This window comes from Ricinus communis, chromosome 2 (genome assembly GCF_019578655.1).
Source record: "Ricinus communis isolate WT05 ecotype wild-type chromosome 2, ASM1957865v1, whole genome shotgun sequence".
In the NCBI taxonomy this organism is placed as follows: Eukaryota; Viridiplantae; Streptophyta; class Magnoliopsida; order Malpighiales; family Euphorbiaceae; genus Ricinus; species Ricinus communis.
The window spans coordinates 31,282,352-31,292,762 of NC_063257.1; positions in this window are offsets into that span (position 1 = coordinate 31,282,352).

The following is a 10,411-nucleotide window of genomic DNA, read 5'->3' on the forward strand; positions in this document are numbered from 1 at the left end:
AAATATATTAAGAGAATAAAAAATCAGCCTGATTATGTACAAATTGATCGGCTCAGGGTGAAGAGCTGATCGGCTCAATGTACAGCATAATCGATTCTGCATTCAGCCGATAGGCTCTGAAGGCTTAGAGTGGCTTCCTACAATCTTTCCTCAATTTTTGTTCCTATATTGACTTTTTACATGCACAGAGGGAAAAAAATTAGGTTAGAACATGTATAATTAACAAAAAAGGAAAATATAACCTAATTATCTAATCAGATTCAAAATCTAATCAAATCAGGTTCAAAATCTTAGATGGTCTTATTATTAGATTCAAAACCCTATAACATCAGCATGTTCAGTAGAAAAGAAATCCTAATCGAATCTTGTAGATTATATAGAATAATTATTAAAAAATATTCCTAATATATTTTCATAAATAAAAATAAAATTAGAAGAAAGGAAAGAAGAGATGTTGGTGATGCTGATGTAGGGGAACCTTCATGTTGTCAATATTAGTCGTCATTCTATAAGTCTCGGAAGATGAGGAAGCTATTAAATCAAAGAGGGGATGAGAATCCAGCTTTGCCTTTTTAGGTTCTAGAAAAGTTTCTTTCATACTTCAATGGGTTCTCTAATTTGGGAGTTCTTTCTTAGTGGTTTCTAAGGGTTTTCTTCTCTGTATATTAATGTAAATTTTAATGCTTAGCTCTGCTGCTCAATGGATGTAACTAACCCTAGACCTAGGCCATACTGTTCTATTTATAGGAGTACGATTAGAAAACTCTAGTAGACGCTAATAATTATTAAATTATTAAGAAAAGGTTACCTCCCATTTATTAAATTAATATCAAATAAAAAATAAATTTAATTTTAATTTCAAATCATTATCATCAACAAATATTTAAGAAAATCTCAATAATAATCATAAATAATTTCTAGAAACTTTATTTTAGTGTTTTAGGTCGCAAATACACATAAAACGGATGGAAAATTAAAAAATGGCCACTCAGCCCATATAGAGCAAATCGGATCTACACAAAGCCGCTTCGGCTCTATGCTCAGCCGATCGGCTCTATGTAGAGCTGGTTCGGCTGTGCACAAAGCCGGTTAGTTCTAAGAAGCAAAAATTCTGAAAATTTTGATAATTTAGTCTCTGAACTTGTGGAAACTATCGTTTTATCCTCAAACTTTATTTTTCTTATCAAATGAATCCCAATTGATTCTAAACAAGTAATTTTAAGTCCAGTTAATCTCATCCTTCTCATGGATTCACCCCTTATCAATCTCCGAGACTCGAGAAAGGTAGTAATTTTCATCATCGAGTATTTTATAATTCCTTCGATATCTAAATCCGAAAAATGGGTGCTGACAGCTGCCCTTGGTTTGTCGAAATTTATAAGCATGCATGCATTTAAATAAATTGATACAAATCATAATTTTAAGGATACAGTAAAAAAAGGATATTTTTATAAGTTATAGAAGCCACACTTGTAAGCTCAAAAATGATTTTGATTTGATGTAGGGACCATGCTCGCTTGAGTTTTTGAGGACTTTGCCTCCTTGATTGGGAACCATGCCCATTGACATGGGAACTACGCCCTTCGATATAGGAGCCACGCCCTTTAATATGGGTACTATGCTAGTCGATATAGGAGCCATGCTATTGATTTTATTCTTATAGAGACTTTCCTCTAGCTATTTTGCATAATTTTACCACTTCTGATCAATTTGGTAATTTCCCACTTCTAGGTTGTTTATTCGTCTTGGGGTGCAATCTGATTCAATTAACATCCTTTAAAAGCTATGTTGGTATTTGGCCTACTCAGGGACTGAAATTTAATTATTTGATGGGTCAGTGACCGAACTCTTAATTTTTCGACAATTTCCGCCTCAGAATGCAAACTAGCCCCCCATGTGCCTCTTGGGAACTCGTGTTGGATTTTGATTTATTTAGGGATTAAAATATAACTTCCAATGGCCAAGGGCCTAAATGACACGTTTACCCTCTTTAAGGCTTATATATACCACCTTATCCTATTTCTCCTTTTGCTTTCTCTCAAACCTTCTTTCACTTTTTCTTTGATTTCTCAGCCCATTCTTAGCCAAATTTTGTGAAACTAGTCTAAAAATGGTGGCCTCCGCTTCTAGATTCTCCTAGCGCACTCTGATTGCACCCAATTGGAAGTTCTCACCATTGATTTCTTGCTAGAATGACTTAGGGCTTGTAAAAGAAGAGGAAATTCATCTCTTGCAAAATTGAACACTCACCGGGCATTTTCAACCGTCGAAGAGGTACTTGTCCGGCTTTAGATTTTGTTTTCTGTCATTTGCAAACTAGATACACACGTTATTGGCTCAAGATGCATGATAAATTTGTAAAAAAAAGTGAAAAAATTGCATACCCTGACCCACAAAGCTGATTGGCTCCGTGCAGAGCCGATTGGTTGTGTGCACATCCGAATGGGCTCTGTGCAGTGCCGATTCCACTCTATGCTGAGTCGATCGGCTCTACACAGTATGAATCGACTGTGCATGGGCTGAAACTGGGTTTTTGGGGCATTTTGACATAAAACATCAATAGATAAATGCTATATTTACCTGTTTAGAATCTTTTTGGGCGTGAATTGTATTTAATACCTGTGTTTGCACTTTTTAGAGTGATGTTGTATCGATCTGGTTTGCTAGAAATTTTTACAATGCCCGTTAATAGTTTGACGAGCTCCCAAGCTTTGTCTAGGCTAGGATCGACGATACTCGCTTTCGTTGATTAGTGGCTACGCTTCCGCCAATTACTGGGAGGATAGATTACACCTCCATATATGCACTTCTATAGAGATGGATGGATACTACTCACACCTTCCATACTCTAGTTGGTGAGTTGACACCATCTCCTCTTTTTTTATTATTATTAGAGGAATAGACCTCACGGGTATCACTGTCCCTTTTGATGACGCATTCATGATCAATATTTCGATGTTTAGGAGCACTATATCACAGACTTACTTGGATTCTTGCCAGCGTGCAAGAACACCCGATGCATTGCTTACTAGAGCATTCTCCATTGCAGGGGCTTTGTACTTCAGAATACTCGAGAGGTGGATCAGATGGCCTGGGCCTTCCTTGTATATCATCTCGGGACTACCTTGGTGAATGATTAAGGAAATTCATTGAACTTCCATTATCTGTCCCTCTGCAAGATTTGGACCAAGTCTTCTACAATTGGAGATCTGCGGCTCTTATTTATCTATACCATCAGATGGACATCATTGCCCGTAGGAGCAAGAGGATTTGTGGGTTTTAGCATGCCGTAAACGTAAGTCCCACTCTATCCTTTTATTTTTGCCTCATTCCCCTTTTATTTATATCATGGCTGACTTCTGTTTTACAGGTTTGGGCCTTAGAGATCGGCCTTCTAGTGGGCTCACAACCCATCTATACATCACGGGCCTTCCCTTGCTTGAGTCGTTGGGGCTCCAGTAGGAGTGTCCTATTAGAGTGGGCCCAGATTCACGTGCACTGCATATGGATCAACTCCCTAACCTGGGACAAGGTAAAAAAGAAATTTATTAGACATATTTACAATTTATGTAGAAAGTTACTTACCTTTCCGGTTTACAAATATGGAGCAATTGGCTAGGGGGTGCCGTCATTGGGATCCCTACATTCTCTTTACTACTAACCTCGGGCATAGGAGGACCTGTTAGCCAGACCTGCCTGTCTGGTGTGGTATTTAGGTGAGGTGATTTATAGGTGGGAGTGAGGCCCTAACAGATGTTGGTTTCCCTTGCCTCTACCTCTCTTTATGTTATGGACAGCGGATCTCACTAGGAGGAGCTAGCGACATGTTTAGCAAGATATGATAAGCTTGAGAATCTTACCATTCGGTCCTAGAGGGCGGACGATGCTTCCTTATTCCTTAATTGCTAGGGACTATGCCATTCGACAATGACCTCATGGCTCAGGTACTTTTTCTGATTTACTTCGAATCCTTTATCTTTTTTTTTATATATTTTGCTTATTTACTCAACTATTTTGTCTGCAGTTCATCCAACATGCCTCCACTGCTCTTGTGCCAGCCAATAGGTGATCTGCCTGATGCTCCAGGCCCTCCCACATCTCGGGTTTCTCAACTGGTGCTACCTCTGAAGCACCTCCTACTACCGCATCGGATGTGATTCCTAGGAGCGTCTCATTCCTTCCGGATTCGATAGTCTTATACTGTAGTCCTAATGGTGCGACAAAGCATCAACTTGCCATAGAGCATTATCTTCTACCGGAGTTTACTATGAGTACCTGCACACACGTAAGTAACATTCTCCTATGCATGTTCACGTCTTTTTTTTTTGAAAAGTTAGTAACTCATAACGATAATCACACAAGTTCAGAGAGACCAATTTAAGCATGTAGATTGATTGGTCGGTGCTACAAGGAGGCAATTCTTTGTCCTCGGCGAGGACTGGCGAGTAAGAAAAAATGTATTATAAAATGTAGTATGTATGCATGTATTCATGCATTAAACATATTAACTAATCTTCTTCTGGATTTTCCCCAAAGAGACTATGAGAGCTTGCAGGGGCAGTGGACGACCAAAATCGTCAAATTGATGCTAAAAAATGCAGATCGACACTTTGACGCTTCAGTTGTCTATCTTGCGGACTCAAGGGATGGACATTGGTTCGGATGATGAGATAGGGGATTCAGGAGAGAACCCTGGCTTTTGATTGCTTGTAGCCGCTTTGCCATTTTTCTTCATGTAAATCTTGAATCTTTTGAAGATGTATAAAAATTATGTGCTTTTGGTGTTAAAATCCCTTTCTTACTTTTTATTTCTTCACTATATTGCATATTTTGGACTTACACATGACGGGGATTGGGAAAATGCCTGAAAAGCCCTTAAAAGGCCAAAACATGCATGATGCATCACACAATCGATCGGGATTCTGTATGTACCAATCGGTGCCCTCACCGATTCGACTCTATGGTTGTGAAGTCTGAATTTAACTCTGATCTTAGGCCTATAAATACATATGCATACCTCATACTTTCCCATACTCGATTTTGAAGATGTGCCAAGAGCCTACAAATTCTTCTCAAAACCCTACCTGGTGATGATTGGATCATACTTGGGAAATTTCATCTTTCATCCTTCAAAGTCATGCAACATAATAAGTTTGATTATAGGTTTCTCCATTCTGCTGTTAACTTTTGGTGTCCAAGAGACCATGTTTTTAGATTCAATGGGTAAGAACTGTGCCCCATGATTGAGGAGTTCTCTGACATTCTTGGAGGCCCTATGGACTCTTCTCATCCAATTACTTTGCAAAAGCTTGATGATCTCTTTCGTGGAAAATTGTTGTAGCTATTTAGCATGCACTAAGCTGTAGGTTCCCACTACCTACCCAAGCCCAAAGTAAGGTAATTTTTTAAATAGGATAGTGTACCCTCTATTTTCTTTCTTTTCTTTCCCCCAACTAACGAAGAGATCTTGGCAGAATTGCCACATATGAAATTGACCATAATTTTTGCAAAAAAAGTACTCTTCCATTCTGTTGGTGAGTACATTACCCTTACTTCTCTAATCTCTTATTATAAGAAAAAAGGAAGAGGGACACCTACTTAGATTCAGATGCTGAGCTTTTGCCTTTATTCCCAATTTCTGTTAATTTCACCTGAGGGAGGGGAGATATCAAGATTGTTGGCATCATTGATCAAGTGGAGCATGGGGAATTCCATTCCCATTATTCTAGTTGAAAGCACCATTGTGCTAGACATGTACAAAATCCGTTAACAGTTTAGAGGCAACCTCATTCTCTTATAGGTACACAACCAAAATCCTTTATTATTTATGCCTTAACTTTTGCCTAAGCCGCCCTTTCGAGTTTTCAACTTAACAGACTCTATTTTTGCTTAAGCCACCCTTTTGAGTTTTTAATTTAGCTTTCTTTTTCCTTTTCTTTTTCTTTTTATTTTTTTTTGTTTTGTAGATTTGGTTGCATGAATACTGACCATCCCAAGGAACGTCGATGAATATGAGCTGAAGTACGTGCAAGTTCGATCAGTGGTTACTTCGCGGGACCATGATGGCTGGATTTCTTAGATGAAGAGCATCCCAGATACACTTATTCGTTGGTCTTGTCCCTAGTGGAGAATCAAGCATGTCACACTTAAGGTATACTGCAACTGTGTGCCTTTACCTGGATTGCGGGTATCCACTTTCTACACACCTTTGAGACTTTGTTGTTAGTACAGGCAGAAACAATGGCTTTTAGAATTCCCTCATAAATCTGAAGGCTTCCTACTCAAACAGGATTTTCTAGATAAGATGGAGAGACTCTAGCCTCACCGAGACATAAAGCGCAACCTTGACTTTAAAGACGACCTGACCATAGATAACAACTATAAAGCTTGGGTTGAGCTTCAAATTACCACTTCTCCTCGATTTGCAAGGTTTAAGAGGACCCATGAGCTAGTTGCTGACTCTAAAAATGCATATGCAAATGAAAAAAAAATGTCTCTTTTTAGATCACATTCATTTTGCCTAGTACTTTAGTTTAGTTTTTCTTTTCAGTTAATGCGTAAAGCAATAAACAAACATATATACGTTTAATAAAATTCCAATCAAATTATTCGTTTAATGGAGGCCTAAATAGGTACATTTTGATTTTTCATGATACAATTCCTGTCATCAACCAGTCTTTTCAGATTTTCTAACTGATTATTTTTCCTCATTTCCCTGATCTTTGCCTAACTAGTCCTTTTTAGGGTTTTCCAATCAGCATGCCATCTTTTCTATTATTTTTTTTGTTATATATAGTATTTCTTAAGACAGTCTAGATTGATTGGCTCGGAAAACTCATTTCCTTCCAAATCTGAGATCTTAGCGGCACTTTAGGCAAGATTTTCATTACCAAGTATGGGCTTTACCAATTAGGTTTAAACTTCCCTCTTGGGTCAAACATAGTAGGTCTTCTGTGTTTTAATACTAAATCTCCAGCTTTGATCTTTCTTGGCTTCACTTTCTTATTAAATGCCCTGGCTATCCATTTCTAGTACAATTGCATATAAGATAGGGCTTTCATTCTTCTTTCATCGACCAGAGCCAATTGTTGATATCTCTGATGAGCCCACTGATATTCTAGTATTTCTGCCTCTAATACAACTCTCAAAGACTTCAACTCTAACTCGATTGGTAAAACCATTTTAGTCCTATACACTAAAGAGTACGGAGTTTGCTCAGTGGATGTTCGCTCAGTTGTTCGATATTTTCAAAGTGCAAAGGGTAACCGAGATAACCAATCCTTGTGATCTATACCATCTTCGAGAGAATATACTTTAAGTTCTTGTTGGCTGCTTCCACTGTATCATTTGCCTAAGGTTTGTACAGAGAAGACCTGTGATGCTTGAGTTTGTATTCTGCTAACAAGTCTAATGTTTCGCCCATGAATTGTAACCCATTATCTGTCATAACATGATGTGGGACTCCATATCTACATATCATATTCCTCTCTATAAATCTAGCCATTTGTCTTGCTTCTACAGTAGTGAATGACTCAGTCTCTACCCACTTGGAGAAATAGTCGACTGCCACTACTATGTATTTATGACCATTTGAAGGAGGTTTTATCTCTCTGATAATGTGATTCCTCAAGCTGTAAAAGGCCATGGAGATATCAGGTCATGTAGCTCAATCAAAGGTACATGACTCAAGTCAATTTAACTAAGATTGTTCGGGAGACATGGTCCAAGCCCGGTAAAGAAATGAAGATTTTTCAAAGATTCTGTCCGTGAGACCAATGGTATAAGCCTGCCTTCCCGACCACGGATAGGCTACTATGGGGCTTTGCACTTCCCGAGAATACCACATCAAGGTAAGGGGGGAGTCGGCCCTAAAGAAGAACGTAAGTAATGCAAATTCATAAATTCATAGAAAAAAAATGAAAGCAGAATTCGTTTCGGCTCCTCCCACATGTTCCATCTTTTTTCTTTTTTCACATTTCTCATCTTGGTTTTTTTTACGCAAGACTGCAATATTTCTTTTGAAAATCTTTTTCATATATTATCCCCATTTTAAAAAAGTTTTGCCTAGTGAGTGTAAACTGCTCGATTTCTATCTAAATCTTCCAGGGCAAGATCTGGAGTGGGTTCCATTTGTTTACGAGAGACTCTTAAATAGTCCACCCACTGAATTCGAATCAAGATTCTAGTCTATTATTAATTGAATATAGAGTTATCTTCATATACTCAAGAGATGATCATTTCTCTATACAAAACAATCTTTTATTGTAGGGAAGACCTTTTACTTTTCATTCCCATGAATGACCTAGATCTTTTAGTTCGAACGGCTCTAGAGAGCTTTGATTTCGACCAGACAACACTTTTTAATATTTTGCAGAGTTTATGTCAAGACCAACATGAATCGCCTTTTTATTCCAAAGCAAAAGCAGATGTTCTTAGCGGGAAGGATTGCTGCTATTAGATTTTATACCAACGCATTTGATTCTTTTCGGAAAGTAGAATCGCAAGGGCTTTAGCGACATAGCTATGAAAAGCAATTCATCCAATCTCGTTGGAAAGGAAAAACTATCAGCTTCTGCAACGCTAAAGTCCTTCCTTTTATATATCCTATTCCTACTCTAGAAGGGATACGTACGGCTACGCGCCTCTTCTGCTTTTGATTCTTTCTTCTTTCTGGTTACTTGAGATAATTTCTTTCTCTATTGTAGCGGAAAGTTGGCACTCATGGTATTTCTTTATCAAAGCTATACAATCTTTTTCCATCATTAACCAGTAATAGCCTTAATGCATGATTTTCCTGGTCAGCACTATGTCGTTCATATGATTCCCACACACTCATTTGTGCATTTCTTCCATCACTATTTGTGCTTCTGCCTTAGTAACACATTGAAACTGGACACCTGAAGCCATTCTTCTGTACAATACTCCTTAATGGTTTATGTAACTTCTAGCCTGTATTCACAATGTGTATCTTTCCTTTGTAGTTGCTTTCTCTGGATACACCATGTCTTCTACAAATATCTTCAAGTCGTAGAACTATGGCTTTTCTTCTGGTCCCATCTGAACTTGCATGACCTAGTTTCCTTGATAACAGGGTGCTCCTAACTTCATGATCACCAATGGCTTCATTGGAAGTTCCGAAGGGTTGTTCCACATTGAGAATAAAGTAGCTAGTGCATCCGCCATCTGATTCTCATCTCGCGGCAAGTATATAAATGAACACTTAGAGAAGTTGCAAACCAAAGTCCTTAGATAATTGAAATATGGTAATACCCAATTTTTCTTAAAATAATAATAATAATAATAATTATTATTATTATTATTATAAAAAAAGGAATATTTTTCCTTCCCATTTTCTTTCTTTCGCCCCCTCTCTCTCCCCTTTCCTTCTTTCCCTTCTCCCTTCCCCCCCCCCCATCTTTTCCTTCCTCGTTCCTTCTCTCTCTCCCCTTTCCTTCTTTCCCTTCGGCCCTCCCCCTCACCGCCTGCATCGTGCAGCTCGCCGTCGTCGTCCAACAACCCTCCTCCTCCTCCCTTCCTTCCGCCAATGTCGACAAGGGAAGAAGGGGCTGCCATCATCAATTCGACCTCCTGCTGACGTCCTTTCAGTAAACCAACTCTGGAATCAAACTCCCCACCCCCGAAAACCATGGGAGTGACCCTCCTTGCCGTGAAATCCCCCGCCGGCAACCTCCAGAAGCATCACCAGAGCAGCACTTTTTCGACCCCGAGCCGGTGCCTTCCGGTCACTTTCTGGCCGAAATTCTTGTATTTTCAGACTCCCCACAACTCGAGCTTCGCGTAGGAACGGAATTCCGATGCCGTTGGCAAGATCGGCTTCCAGACCCTAGTGTTTCTAGACGCGCGAAATATTACAATTTCGACTCGATATAATTTTATTTAGACCCTAAGAATTATATAGTAATTTTAGAGAAATATTATGGCTATTATTTATTAGTGATGGATAAATTAAAAATTATTTGAATTTAATTATTTGTGATTGTGATGTGTTGCGGAGTTGGGAAAGTTAATGCAGTTCTGGTGGCCCGACTCCCGTTAATTAATCGCAGTATATTTGAAGTGTTTTTGGCAGGTTCTAGACCCATTTTATGGGGAGTAAACGTCCATAATTTATGGGAGGTTCTGACAAATTTTTGATAGAATTATCGAGTCTAAAGTGATTTTAGGTAGTCTAATCTAGGGGTTTAGGCCTAGGGGAAAATTTTAGATTGTCTATTAACTGAGTGTTTTCGTAAATAGATAATCCGTCCTTCTCTCCAGCTCCACCCAAGGTGTAGGAGCAGACTGAGGAGCGCGACAGAACTGTGAGTTAAAGTCATATAATCGATGCACCATTGGCATGTCTGAATTTAATGCGATGTTTTAATGATTTATATTTAATATGATTTACAAT